This window comes from Humulus lupulus, chromosome 3 (assembly GCF_963169125.1).
Source record: "Humulus lupulus chromosome 3, drHumLupu1.1, whole genome shotgun sequence".
Classification (NCBI taxonomy): Eukaryota; Viridiplantae; Streptophyta; class Magnoliopsida; order Rosales; family Cannabaceae; genus Humulus; species Humulus lupulus.
In genome coordinates this window covers 94897995-94913892 of record NC_084795.1, presented here as the reverse complement: position 1 = coordinate 94913892, position 15898 = coordinate 94897995, and the positions used below count along the sequence as shown (strand labels likewise).

General features: G+C 33.2%; 1 long non-coding RNA gene and 1 pseudogene across 2 annotated transcripts; one reads left to right on the top strand and one right to left on the bottom strand.

Moving 5' to 3' along the window:
* The window catches only part of LOC133824718 (regulatory-associated protein of TOR 1-like), a 35145-nt pseudogene that overhangs the window by 8801 nt on the left and 10446 nt on the right, over positions 1–15898 (top strand).
* Positions 5990–8738, bottom strand: LOC133822990 (uncharacterized). 2 transcript variants are annotated; one of them, XR_009888092.1, is made up of 3 exons: positions 8636–8738; positions 6723–6785; positions 5990–6059 (listed from the first exon to the last, which is right to left on the bottom strand). It is a non-coding gene; the product is annotated as an uncharacterized LOC133822990 (long non-coding RNA). The 2 variants fall into 2 exon arrangements; XR_009888091.1 differs by lacking the exon at positions 5990–6059 and having other exon boundaries at positions 6503–6785.

Here is a 15898-nt window from a genome sequence, read left to right as displayed (position 1 = left end):
CACTTTTTGATGTGTTATTATACTGTCAACGATAACACACTTTCTGTGTTATTTTAATAAATAAATAAGTGTTTAATTATATTATTTATAGTCGATTATATAACACATTTCAATACTTATAAATTTGTGTTATACTACACTTTAGTATAACACATTTTTTGTGTTATGCTACACTTTAGTATAATACATTTTTTATGTTATATAATGAAGTTTGCATAACAAAACTCTTCTCTTATAAAAAGTGTTATTGTAATAGATATTATAACACATTTTTCGTATTATTTTAATATTTAGATAAGTTTAAATTCTCATTATATATTCATTTATATAACACTAATTTATTCTATTATATTTTTATTTTTTATTTATATAATTAAAATTAGCTTTCTAATATATACTAGCATCATCAAATGAACTTGATTTTCAAATAACAAAAAGTAAAAACATTCAACATTGTATTAACAATCCACAAATTAGTTTAAAACATTCAACACTGTCATCAACAACAAAATGTTCTTTAAGCATTCAAGTAGTCTTAAATATTCAACATATTGAAAAGTTACTACTTTCAGCACAAAATATTTTATTGCTGCCCAACACAAAGCCTTCAAAATTAAGTATCATTTTCTATTTCGCTTGTCACATCTGCAAAATAAACAAATAAATATTTTATTTCTATTATCTAGCATCACAAATTACTTCAAGAAAAATGTTATGGAAATTATTTCCAAGAGAGGACACCACATACAAAAGACAATCACAAATGCAAAGCCAAGGACAATCAAAAATGCGAATACAAAAGCAATGGAAATTCCCTCTGATTTCTCTTTTCCAGAAAAAGAAAAATTTCTATCAAACTTTATAATGTATTTCCAAACTAAAACAAGTCAAGGACCCAATTTAATTGAACACAGAAATCAAATCTCTTTTATAAAGAATAAACTAAGAAACATTGATGATATAATTGTTTCACAAGTACTATTTTTCTCTACTGTATGCACACAAATCTTGATTAATTAATAGTAAGAAATCAATTATATAGAAAGCTCAATCAATGATATATACATACAATGAGTTTTCTAAATATTGAATGTTCAGCTCTGTACTTGCAGCTTCTACTTGTTTTGATAGGGTGCTGAAAGAGGTTGGATTTGGGCACCCTGGCTTAGATAATATTGCAGCAGTGACTGATTTAAAGAGACTAAGAATTGGACTTTCTCCACCATCTTGAGAATGTAATACTTGCCCATCAGCACTGGGAAGTAAACCCAGCCAAGGGGTTGTTTACATGAAGTGCCAGGTATCTACTTCTCTCTGTTCGGCATGTGAGATAGCAACAATAAGATTCAAGTGGCTAGAAACACTTATTTCGACTTTAACTAACCAACTAGATGGTATACATCATGATTCAGGCATCTCCAGTTCATTTTGAAGACTTCAGTAAAATTATAGCAAAAGCAAGGACATCGGCAACCTTAATTTTATAAACTAACTCTAAAGAAAAGTCTTCAAGTTCAAGTATAATAACATCATGTACCTGCCACACCTCCATAAAAAGGAAGCAATCCAATGGACTTTGTCAATGATTCTTGCAATCCAGTGATCATTGGTTCAAGTGTTGTTAGCTGAAGCAAGCAGGAAGAGATCACTATGCTAAATAAAAGAAACTACCTCTACTCGTTCTATTAATTTGAAGCTAAAAGAAAATGCTTCTCAAGTGCACAAGTTCTATTGTTAAGAGACAAACTCAGAATAAGACATTATCCACTCTATGTTTAAAAATAGATATCAAGAACTACGTTAGATTTAAATAAATATTTTCATATAATGCCATGCAACTCATAAATCATGGATGATGAACTAGACTAGGGGTCAATTTTTATTGAAATGGTTTCAAAAATCCTTAATGGAAAAAATTGTCTAATAGAAAGCAACACCTCATTTATTTTGAAAAACATTTCCCTGAACAATAAAATAAATGAGTGATTTATTTCATGGTGGTAACTTGGCAATTATCTATTTTAGTTCAATAAAACAAGAGAGCTATCAAGAAAGAGCTAGGGAATTTTCAGATGAACAATAAAATAAGAGAGCTATCAAGAAAATCTAAGACCATAACATCACCAAACTAAAGTTCAACACCACAGAAAGAAATACCTGCTACCGCCGTGAAGTTGAGAACCCCACTAGCCAGCCCCGCACCCAGCCATTGTCCCTGCCGAGCCCCTCCCTGTACATCATTAAAACACGAACTTGTTCCACTTTATGAGCCTCCAATGCTTCGAGTTTGCTCCTTTCAAGATCACTTTGAATTTTTGTGATACTCTCAGATTTTGTTTCAATAGCTCCCAATATGTCTTCCATCTGCTTTTGCGCATCTTCAAAAGCTGCACGAGCAGCTCCCTGGTAGTATAAATTATAAGGCAAATGGTTATCTATTAGAGTGTCAATATACTGATGTTGAAAGTCCTAATATAAATTATTAACCTCACCTTTTCACTCAAAAGCTTATTCTCAGTAGATGCAACTTCAAGTTTTCCCTTGTGCTCAATAAGTTGTTTTTCCCAAGGTTCCAATTCAACACCAACTTTTGCAAGCTCGGAGCGGTGTCTCTCTGCTTTAACCGCTTGTCAATCAATCAAATTGAAAAATATGTTAGACAATGAGTTGCCCAACCACATCAGCTCTAAGACTACTGCATAAAGTGAATATATGTTCTTTTACACTAATATATGAGGTATAAACGCAAAATCATATACAACAACATGATTGATTATAAACAAAATCCACAACAACATGATTGATTATAATGTGGAGAAGATTAAATCGAACCCATTAAACTTGAAATCAAATCAAACTAGCTCACTTCTCTTCATTGTATGACTTGATATGTCACTTAAGTGACAGCTGATGTGACAATTATTTTATTCCAAGAAGTTCAAAATTTTGGTAATACAGTTCGTACATTAGCTACCATAGAAGCCTAGATATATTGTCTTCACTACTCTCATTCGGGGTTAAGAGAATCAGTAGAGAATTTTTTCAGCGTTTTTTTGTTCTGTTTTTTAAAGCATTTTTTTTAGAGTGTTTGTGCATGGAGCAAGTCTCCCTTTGTGTAATTTTGTACTTGATACTCAAGAAAGAATAAAGTCTAATCAGCCATTCTTTGGGGCTATTCTACCTTGGATTTAGGCTTTTAATTGAGTTGAACCAAGTAATGTGTTTGGTGTTGTTTTTTGTTTTAAAGTTTTATCATTTTTTATTCTATGTTTCTGCATTACTCTTTCTTGTGTTGCTGATTACTCTTTCTTGTTTTGTTGTACTTTAAGGGTGTAGGATTTACACCACATTTCTATGTTAGACAACAAAAATTATATATACTACATGATACTTTTTAGCAGTTTTACCACTAAAGCTAATCATATAAACATAATCAAAGGTTACAAAAAAAAACAATCAGAACAACAACCACTTTTCAACAAATTTTCTAATCTATATATATATATATATCTTATATGTATATATAGCCGGACTTAGTTTCTATTGCCTAGGCTATTTCAATTTTATATATAACATATATAAATATAGATAGTGCATGCTATATACAGAACAATTGATTAAAAAAAAACAGTGGTACAAAGCCATATCTGACAACAGTATAATATATATTTATATATAAATGAATATAGTACAAACAATAAACACATGTATTTCAACAAATATATATATATATTAATATGAAACTGAAACTAAAAACCATAGATGAGATTTTGAGAGACGCACAGAGAAGAAGAACATGACAGCTGGTAGGGCACTTATTCTTGCTTATGGTTGGCAACAAAGAAAAATAGAGAGATTAAGAAAGCTGTATATGGTTCCAATCCAAGCATTTACAAATTAACAGAAAGAAATATAGGCTAAATATTGCTAGTAATATCAACAGAAATGACAAATGATACTACTTCAAGGGTAAAAAAAATAACATAACATTCAAAAAATGTACCTCTGTTTCATTGGCTGGCGAGCATTGTAAACTGAAATCCATTGTGTCGCTGGAACACCTAGATGAACCTTCTTCCTTGGTTGCCCATCATCATCTTCCTCAATATTCAATCTACCCCGTTTTTGTCCAACTTGGCTAATAATCTACCAATAATTACATTGAGCAGTGTACACTTTTGTTTCATTCTCTATAGTAAATTAGAAAAATATCATTAATTACAAGATTATATAATCCCCAAGATATCTTTCTCTTTCTCTTCAAAATTTTATTTCTACCTCATAGAAACCTTCCACACACTTTACAGATTAGATTGATCAACACTCTAAAGGTTGACATATAACCCAAGCAATTATAATCAATAAAGATAACCCATTTCATAAATATCAACTAAAGATAACTATGGAGAAGCAATAAAGAATCAACACAATCATAATCAAACCCAAATATAGACCCTATTGCCCAACATAATGTGGTTAAGTTGTTCCAATTCCAATCCCCGCCACGTAATTGTTTGCTTAGCTTCTTTAGCATCTGCATTATACAAGGATAAACAACATAAGATAGAATTTATAATGAAAATAACATATAACACATCTCTTGTAAGACTAAAATTAGAGTATAATGAATCCCTTTAAAAATTTGTGTATGACGTAGTGCTCAATAAATTTCAGAGGTTGACAAAGATCATGTTAGAACTTAGAACTGATTCAAAACAACAATTTCATTGATTATATTTAAAAAAGAAAAAGCTCAATCATAATATTTCCCAAATCCATATATGAATAAGAAAAAATTAAATTACATATATATATAAAGAAAAATAATGCTTTCTTATGAAAATTAAGGAAAACCATACCTTAGAGAAAGAGAATCATGTACATTTGAAAAGAAACAAAAAAAAACATTAATATAGAAAAAATAAATTGAAAAAAAGAAGTTAAGAAATATATAAAAGAAGATGGCTACTCATTGTTGGATTTTCAAAGAAATAGATAGAAAGAACCACCACTCACTAGTCTTCTATTCGATCCAATAGAAAATGCAATTGATCCACCAAGTATCTCAGTTAAATAAATTAGACAGTTGGAGTGCAATACCAAAATGGAGTAATATATGCAAGGAACATTTATCAAAACAGAACAAGAGAACCATGTTATGCACACCCCTAATTATATTAATGCGCACTAATCAAGTTATAAATATTTAAATAACTCCTTACTGCCACTGGTACAAAAACAATACCACCACCACAACCATAACTAGGAACACATATAAAATCAAACAGTCATCTATACTTAAGCACCACAACTAATTAACAATTTTGTCGAGACCAACAGCTTAAAAAACTAGTTTGATACAACTAACTTCTAGATTGAATTACTATTGGTTTGGATCAGAAGATCATATCCTACTTGCATAGATTAAACAAAGAAGGTTCTAACTTCAAAGATTTGGAAGTCTACTAACATAAAAGAGAGCATGTCATATCCAAAATGAGCAAAAGAAGAATTTAGTTTTTATGTTTTCTTCACAATCAATGGACCATTAAGCTAATCAAACAGAGTATAAAAAGAGCATAGATTATTCGACTGGCAGAACATGACACACTAGACAATGTAAACATTCATCGATGAAGAATCAAGCTTTGCACTCTCTCTTCTTTATAGAGGCTACAAGCATAAACACGAACCAAGACATAACTACTCATAATGATCAACCCAAACCTTCAATTATATTGCAACATACTATACAGGGCATTAATCAATATTATTCATCGACAATTAAAATGACAATAATAACAGATTAATTCTTATGAATGCTTTGAGTAACCTGTAGTGATGTAATCTCATCTAGTTGGAGAGCATTGATAATAAACAAATGTTGATAATTAAAGAATATCTGAAACTAAAGAATAAAAAACATAAAGTTAAATAATAACACTAATCAATATACTTATAAGAATGTGAAATAGAATCTCACCTATAATGGTAGAACCTTTAAGGTTGCCCACACTCTAAAATTGCAACACCGTTTCTTTCAGTAATTTAATCCAGCCCTGAAACCACATCAATTTGTCATAAAACAATGATAAATAAACAGAGAACTTTAGATATTGGAAAAGACAAATATAATTTTATAGCTTTACAAGACTTACTGATCATTTCATGACAATCTGTTTTAATACTTATCTATATATATACACATGTAAGACATGAATTATACTATGGAAAAAATAAAGATAAAGGTAATATTTAATTTTCTTTGAACACTCAGACAAGTATTTTTAAGCCAACACAACAGAGAGTAGAAATATTCATTGGAAAGAGAAAGGGAATATACATGAGCATATGTGCTAATATAATATATTAGCATGTGTGACATGGGAATATGTAGGCCAAGACTTTTGGTGATGAGAACATACAACAAACATACCATCATGTTAATAAGCATTTATATTTAGACACATGATATATAACACACCTCACATCTCATCTCCTATACACATAAATGATTGTCTTTCTAATCTCCTCTGTTAATAATAAAGAGTCCAATATGACACAATTAGCAATCTGTTTTTAATGCTTGTGTTTGGAGCATATATTAGCAAAACAAAAACAAGTATAATGTTTGCAATTTCAATAACTACAGTAATACAATTATAACAAAAAAAAACCCTGAATCCATGCCATTGTGTTCGAAGTTGCAGTCCTCTGCTTACATATATACAAAGACATATTGATATATGTTAGGAACTGTGCAGTTGAAGTTCATAGCTATATACCTGTACAATAAAGCATAGACCACATATAAATATATATGCGCATCTGATCTCCTCTGTTTTTTATGACACAACCAGTCGTAATACTTATAATATGATTCATCTCTCTTTTAATATGATTTATTTATATACCATTGTGTATGTACGCAAAGTCAAATAATAGTAATTTTATATATTTTGCTGTCTTATTATGGAAAAGCATGTTTTCCTTTTTGACATGATGAATAGTTTCTTAAAAGCAAAAACGTAACAATAAAAAGGCTATTTTGATGTGGGAGTCAGTGCCTAAGACATACACACAAATTATGAGGAAGTATAAACCCATGAAACAGCAAGCAAAGTAAGGAATTGGTAATGTACATAACACACTTTAGTTATAATACTCAACATACTACATATCTAATTTTGCATGGCACATCCCCGCGTACTGATTTGCAAAATTATTTACAATGATAAAGCCTAGCTCGAAAACTTGGCTAGAAGATATCAGAGTGCGTTCATGAGTTAATGCTTGGGATGAAGTTATGTTATCAATTTCATAGCAATATCGAGAAGGAAGCATGCCGAGACAGAGTAATGTCAATATACTGATGATAAAGAACCCACAATCTCTTTCTATTGAACCCATTTACTTTCAAAGAGGAATAACTAAACAAGACATCTAAAGCTAATATGGAGTTAAAAATAAAGAAGTGCATTTAATTTATTTTATATAAATTACTTGTAAAATAATGTAAAAGCTTGGAAATTTATTATATAATAAGAATGAACTATGGTCAGAAATTTTTTCAGAACATCATAAATTAATTATATAAAAGTGATACTATGATGCTTCCTTGAAATCATTTAACTCACTGGTCCAATTTGACTTTGTAACTATTTCTTCATAAATATTTGAAAAATTATGGAACAAAGCACATCATACTATATATAACTAAAACTTACTTCATTAACACTCATAAAGCCATTTATATATATTTATAGCTAAAGAGCATAAATACATGGGTCTTACACTACCACTTACAATTATGGACTCTTAAATAATCAACGTTAAGAAAAAATTCAGGGCCAAAAATCCAATTTCCTCACTGATAAGAAATTATTCACATATATCTTAGTGAATCATTCATTCAAACACCTCTAAGGCATTATTTAAAAGCTTAGTAATATACTTTCAAAAAGCAATACAGACCATCATAAGCAGTCAAACTAAAAAATTTACAGACAAATCGTTACAAATATTAATTAACACAAATACACTATATATATATATATATGTGTCCACATTGATAACTCTATTATTAACTTTTGATATGGGTAGAATTCCTTTAGTAATAACATCATAATAGCAAATATTAACATATCAAGAGAGCAACCAAAAGAAATCATTGCCTTTTTAGTTCAACTTCTTCTTTCTTTCAACATCTTTGATCTTTCTCTGCCTCTTCTTGTTGCTTCCTCAAATGTTTCTTTATCTCTAACACAAAATCTCTTTGAAACATTTTATCAAACAGTATTCTTGCACCAAAAATACAACAATTTTCAAAGTATGCCTTAATCAAAGAACTCCCAACAAATACACCTACTTCCAATCCTATGAATCTAACTTAATCAAAGAAACATAATGTGACGATCAAAATAATCAATTTAACACATAAACAAATGAAGTGCAGAGCAGAGTACTAAGTACCCAAATTTTCAAGACAATAATGAGCGACCACCATTTCTGTTTATATTTTGGATAGTGAAGTTGGAATTACTGGCAGTGAAGTTGAATTTTGTGAGCACTGTTGAGAACATAAAGATGAGGTTTTTATTTATAATTTATAATTTTGGGAAAGAAATTTGCATACCCTTTGGTGAGGAGAACCAGATCGATGTTTTGTCGAGTGCCGGTGTCAGCATCGGGTATCCGAAGGCCGACATAGGCCTTCCCACCATAAAGCTTTTCAAGTCTACAAACAAAAACCCAGAAACAGAAAATTGAAAAGGAAGGGAATTGGTGTTCGAATTGTTGTATATATACATACATATATATATATATATATATATATTTACAGAGAGAAAGAAGTATCGATCAGTGACAGAGAAGAGGGCATTGGAATCGGAGGTCTCGACCTCTAAAATATTGTCATCGTAGAAGAAGTGCTTGAAGACTTTGTAAAGGATGAGACCGCACAGTATCTCCACCCACATGATCGTACAATCCAAGAAGATGAAGATGAAGAAGAAGAAAAATATTGAATATTTGGGAGAAGATGATACTATAAAGATTTGAGATATTTAGTATTTGATGAACTCGTATACTTACCACCTAAGCTTCAAACTTAGACTATCAAGCTTAAATTTCTATTTCTTTAAATTTCTATTTCTAAAGAAAACCCAGAAAGATGAGAGAACCGAAAAAATTTGGTCTGCTATCTTTGCTGTGGAGTTGGGATAGAGCAGAGGTTGTACGCCCTGATTTTCCCACGGGCTGATTAGCGAGCTGAGCTGTGGCCTAATCATGATTATCTCGTGGACATCCTCAAAACCGGAGCTGCCGTCATAAGATCATACCTCCTTGGCTCGAGGTAAACTGAGGGTTCGCCTCTGGTAACTTAAGGAGGGAGTCCGGGCTCTGAAGGCTGAAGGTCGAGTTAAGTACCCAGATCGTAGTACGAGTTGGGGTTGGAAGCTATGACCCTTTATAAAGTCAACCACGCAAGGTAAACGTGCATATATCAGACATCACGTGTTTGATATATCCCTGACTTCTCGGACACGCAGCAGGAACGTGCGTATTCAGATACCCACGACTGGGTTGGGCCGTGCGGCCCATTATCTCCTTACCTATTGATTTGACCACACTTATGTGTCAGGTTTAGGAATTAATCATGAATGTCATAGAATTGACATGATAGGTAAGAAGGTCACGGGATGACCTTCTTACCAACTCCCAGGTGCCTTCTCCTATAAATATGGAGACCTTGGGAGTTGATGGGGGTTGGATTCTCTCTTGTAAGAAATACCCTGTAATCAAATATCCAGTATATAGCAATAATATTGACTAGTGGAGTAGAAGGATTTTAACCTTTGAACCACTCAAAAAAAATGTGTCTTGAATCACCCTTCATTTTCTAAGATCCTACATCTGTTTCGGTTCAACATTAGCACTAATCCCTTTCTCTTCTTTTCTTAATTTCCTGTTGGCGAAGAACCGCGTCAACAGAGGTATTAAGGAACCCTAAGGATTTAGATAGAGGCGAGGGATTTGAGAGAGAAAGTGGGAGAGTTAAGTGAAAAAAAACACTAGGAAAAAGAGAGAAAAAATATAATTAAAAATGATAGCGCTAAAAAATTAAGTGGCGCTCAAAATTTTTGAGAGACCCGCTAAGATTTTTTATCTGAAACTATAATACTTTTTCAATAGTATTAGATTTTAGTGTTGTGGTAGGCCTCTTTTGTTGTAGTGTTAGGAAAGATTATGCATCGAAGGATGAGCATAAACTTGTTACTAATTTCTCTTCAATTCAGGGTTATAAATTGGGCATTCGAAGCTTGAATGCTGTTGTAGATTGGCAACAACAATCTGGATATCTGCTAATTTTATTCTTAATGAAATGTAATCTTAGGGCTGACACTCATAATGTTTATAGTCAGTAATGGGCATTTAACCAATTTATTTGATGTCTTGTTGCTAGTATGCTTCTGGTGAGGTTCCTCGCATCATGATTTGGGATCTGGATAAGGAGCAACTTTTTAATTTTGTTCTTTCATCACCAGACTGCAACATATCAGCATTGGTCAGTTATACTTTTGTTGTGTTCTTGTGTGCAGCTATAATGATTGCATTAATTTTGTTACTTGCTTATTATTTTAAACTTAAAATCTGTATAAAAAGGTAGTGAGTTGATAGTTTATGAAGGACATTCCCTTGTGTTATTTTTTTTTTTTTTTGCAGTTCATCTAATTTTTTATATATATCTAAATATAAATAATACTTCCTTTAGCTAAGGTATGGGTTTTGAATATAAATACCACATAATTTTTTCTTTGTTGGCAGCCGATCCTTGAGATTTTTCTTTTGCAATAAAATCTTTTCAGTTTTAAAAACAGTAGCAATCAAGTCCTTACTATTAATTTTTTAAATAAAAATTGTAGTTTATAAGGTCAAAATATCTAGCTATTAGTGTATAGGAAAATAAAAAGAAGATTCATTTAAAAACTATGATTTTTTTTTTTAAATCACAATAAGGTCTTAAATTGCTACACTTTATTAAACTCAAGAATTTTATTGCAATTTTATTTTTTAGGTATTAGATTGTCAAACAACAAAAACTTGGTGTGTATTTATGCTAATAACTTTTTTTTTTTTTTTAAAACAAATTTAAGAGAATTTTTTATGCACAATTTATTTAGATGAAGGTTAACTATTGCAATAGCATTTGGTATTGGGTGGATTTGGTATCAAGCCTATTCTTATATTTTATTCTCAAGTACATCGAGTCAATGAGTTGCTTGATACATATTTTCTAGACATTACCTGTAAGAAAAGTTGGAGCTGCTTCTTATTTCAATCAATATCACACCGAACCTGAACTCTTATTTTTTATTATATATATGAGCTATTTTTGCAGCTCCTGGAACTGTGCTAGTTAGGATGAGGTTTGCCAAGTTTTTTGTTGTTGATATTGATCTTTTGTTGGTATTCACTTAGCTTTGGGTGGGAGTGGTTTTTTGTTTCTTTATTCAAAAGTAATTTGATAGATTTCCAATTGTCCAAATGAGCTCTAAAATTTATAACAGGTTGCTTTATGTTTTAATGTGCTGCTCTTTATATTTTGAGTTACATTTGTGGTTTCTTTGGTATGTCTTTATTTTTGTCTTTTATGGTTGTGTGACTTTTCGCCGATTGGCTAGTATGTCAGGATTACTGGATTTTCTAAATGGGAGTTCTTAGTTTTATATTTTTATATATTTTGTGTTAGTATGTACTTGAAATTGTTTCACTTGTTTATTTGTCTTCTCCGTGTTCTCTTTGTAGTTTGCCTCTCAAGTTCATGGCAGTCAATTCGCTGCTGGTTTTGTTGATGGTTCTGTCAGACTCTATGATGTGCGAACACCTGAATCGTAAGCCACCCATTAATCCTTAAATGTGATTGTTATGACTGGAAGAAGCTTTTGTCCTTAACTCATCCACCATTTATAATAGGCTAGTTTGTGCAGTACGACCACACAGACAGAGGGTAGAAAGAGTTGTGGGGATTGGCTTTCAAACAGGACTGGATCCAGCTAAGGTAAATAGAGAATATTATGATAATAGTTTTCAATTTCCAAAATGGTCATTACTCATGGTTAAAAGTAACACATTGCTTTCGATGATTTTACTGTCTAGATTGTCAGTGCTTCTCAGGCTAGTGACATTCAATTTCTTGATATCAGAAGTAAAAGGGATGCTTATCTCACAATTGAAGCTCACAAGGGCTCTCTTACAGCTTTAGTTATTCATCGACATGCTCCCATAATCGCAAGTGCTTCAGCCAAGCAACTCATCAGATGGGTTATCTTGCAAATTGGTTATGAGTAGACTAATGAGCGATAAGCCAGGGGAGTCGGTAGCACACCAACCCGCAAACTCAAATAGTAGCAAAATATGAGTAGAAACGAATAAAGGTTAGTAGCAGTGAGTTACTGTTGCATTGAAATTGCACAGGACTGTTTGAGTACCTGGCCTCTCCTACTTTAAGAGAAATCACTCTAATTCTTGCTGACCCTTTTCTCAACTAACTCATCATTTTTTATTGCAATTTCTCCACTCTCTGGACACATGGCCATTTTTCTTGAAGTAATTTGTGATGCTAGATAATAACAATAAAATATTTCTTTGTTTATTTTGCAGATGTGACAAGCGAAATAGAAAATGATACTTAATTTTGAAGGCTTTGTGTTGGGCAGCAATAAAATATTTTGTGCTGAAAGTAGTAACTTTTCAATATGTTGAATATTTAAGACTACTTGAATACTTAAAGAACATTTTGTTGTTGATGACAGTGTTGAATGTTTTAAACTAATTTGTGGATTGTTAATACAATGTTGAATGTTTTTACTTTTTGTTATTTGAAAATCAAGTTCATTTGATGATGCTAGTATATATTAGAAAGCTAATTTTAATTATATAAATAAATAATAGAATAAATTAGTGTTATATAAATGAATATATAATGAGAATTTAAACTTATCTAAAGGCCGACTCGCCCCAAAGCGGAGAGCCCTGGGCCTGTTTTCACTGGACACGCACTGTGATGCAACCCACCAGACGTTGTGGCGCTATGGCGACTCAGAAGAACCCCAATGCCCCTGAGTTTATACGAGCCGTGACGCTCCAAGAACAGCGCCACGGAGCAACCTTGCATACCCAGATTTCCAACATTTTTTCTCCGAGCCAAATCCCTCAAAATTCATCCCAAAGTTGTACCCAAAGTCAAAATTGAGTCTCAGACTCTCAACATCCCATCATAGACAACAATATAACACCTCTAACTTCATTAAAACTCCATTGAAACCCAAAATCCCATCTTTAGCTTTTAAGCTCAAGAACACTAAGAAACCAACAAAAAAATTCACCTAAAACAAAGCATAAATCCTTACCTCAGCTGAGCAATTCGACCCTAAGGTGCTCCTAAACCCAATTCCCAGCTCCAATGGTCTTCCAAGCTCTCCAATTCAGGCTCTTCTCTTCCAAAACTCAAGCAAGCCACACATAGACCAAATGGAGAAAGAGAGTAACGAGAGAGAGAGAGAGAAAAAAAAAAAGGAATTTCCTTATGTTTCCTCTTTGATTTGCCTAATTCTGAAGGCTTGTAGTGACTAAGTCCATCCATGGGCATGAAAAGACTAAAACTCCCCTTGCCTAATTCCTTAACTCTTTAATGCCCTCAAGGGCAAAAATTGTCTTTTGCCACCATTTCCCACTAATCTCAAATTACCTCAAAATTCCCCAATTAATTCTAATATCCCAAGTAATCACCAAATAACTTCCCATTACCTGATAACTCCTGATAATGTACTAAATTACCAAAATAACCCTAGACTCACCCCGAGCCAGGTATTTGACTTTGTTGTGAGTAAACCGCTAACTTGCTCACTACGATTGTCTCATGCCGAGTAACCTAAATATATCCACATAATAATGTGGTCTAAATCACAAAACATATATATTTACAAATTTACCATTCTAAGGAGAAATAGACCCACATGCATATTTAATACACTTATGCATACAAACATAGTCATATCATAATATAATTCACATAAACATATAATTAATTCAATTATTACCCCCTTGACCCCATAATCAAGACACTAAGCCTTATTAGGGAATTTGAGATGTTACACATATTAAGTTAGCAAATTTTTTCAAGTTATTTTGTCTTTTAATGACTTAACATTCACACACTTGAGGCTAGCTCAAGTTTTTTATATTTAATGGTTGCTCTGTACATTTGGTATTTGTTCAACGATATTATGTTAGCAAATTTGATTAAGTTATTTTATCTTATAATAACTAATGTATTTTAGTTTTTTTTTTAAATATTATTAATTACTCTTTGTTACACCTAGATTTCGAGATTGAGGAATTATGATCCTGAAATCTACGCTTGTTAGGTGTAAGCTTAAAATAAGCACAGACGTCATATGATCCTTCAGTCAGACAGTTTCGTTGTAAATGACGACCTCGTGAGCTCGAGTAGTGTGTAGCCTCGAAGATTCTTCGAGCTTGTGAGGTAAGCTCGCAATAGCAAGGGTTCAACACTTGTATATATTTCATGATGCATCTCTTGCCCTCAGACAAGATGGTTCGAGCTCGTGATAGACAAATAGTATCGAAGGTGTAATGGACTCAGTATCTAAGCTAGTCGATTACGTGTGAATGTATTTATTGTTATAGAATCCTTATATTTAAGGGATATTATGTAATTTGTTAGCCAATCCCGCATTTTATTGGATGTTACCGTGTATGTGGCAAATAATGCATTAAGTGGGATTATATCAATTGAAGTACAGAATATCTTCCTAAAATATGTGGGAATGAATTATAAAACCTTCTCTATAAATAGAGAAGGAAACTCCATTTGTAAAGGACCGAAGTTTTGAGATCTTGAGAGAAAACTCTGGGCAACTATTCTTTGAAAGTTTCCAGAAGACTCCCAAGGGTTAATAACACAAACTCGTGGACTAGGCAGAATCAACTGCTGAACCATGTAAAAAGATCTGGTTTTCATCTTCTTATTTCATTTCCTCTGATATATTCTTGTTTAATTGCTCTCCTTTTAAGTTGACGAAAAATGACATCAACAGTTTGGTACTTTCATTGAGAGCCATTAAACAGTGCGTGAGTCTGTTTAGTCAGAGAGCCTCTCGAATTAGCAATGCTAGCAAATGATCCCAATATAGCTAAGGAGGAAATTCTAGATGAAGATGAATACCCCTGACGGCTTGGAAAGCAGGCTATGGTGAATTCTGATCCCAATGAGAGGAGTGACTCATCTAACTCCCGGGGACCACTTGCCCCCAGGGCCAATGAGGATATGTACTACAATCTCGAGAGATATGTTCCAATCGTGGAACTCAAGAATCGCCAACTGCGTAAACAGTTGGCAGAAGCTACAAAACGCAATGAAGAGCTAGCCAGACTAGCTGCTGAAGCACACACGGCTCAGGCCCCGCCTCCACAAGATACCCAGGCTCCGCCTCCGCAAGATACCCAGGCTCCGCCTCTGCGGGATGCTCAGGTCCCACTTCGTAGGCCTAGGGAGCGACCTCGTAAGAACACGGCCATTGGAAGGGCGGAGCAAGCTCTGCCACCAGCATTGCATCCAGTTCCACCAAAACCCCGGAGAAGTAACTAGGCTGAAGGTGCTGCCAACCCAACAACAAAGGCACAAGCAGGAATAGGGAATAACCGAGCCCCCTCAGTGGCTCGGACCCAAAATCCTAGTGCCAAACATAATGTACTAGAGCCTGATCGGCCGAATTTGGGGCCATCTAGGCCCCACAATGGAAGGCAGCCACCTTCTCCAATAAGGCACCCTCCGTCGCCAATAAGGCACCCCTTTCCAGGTCGGAGGGTTCCA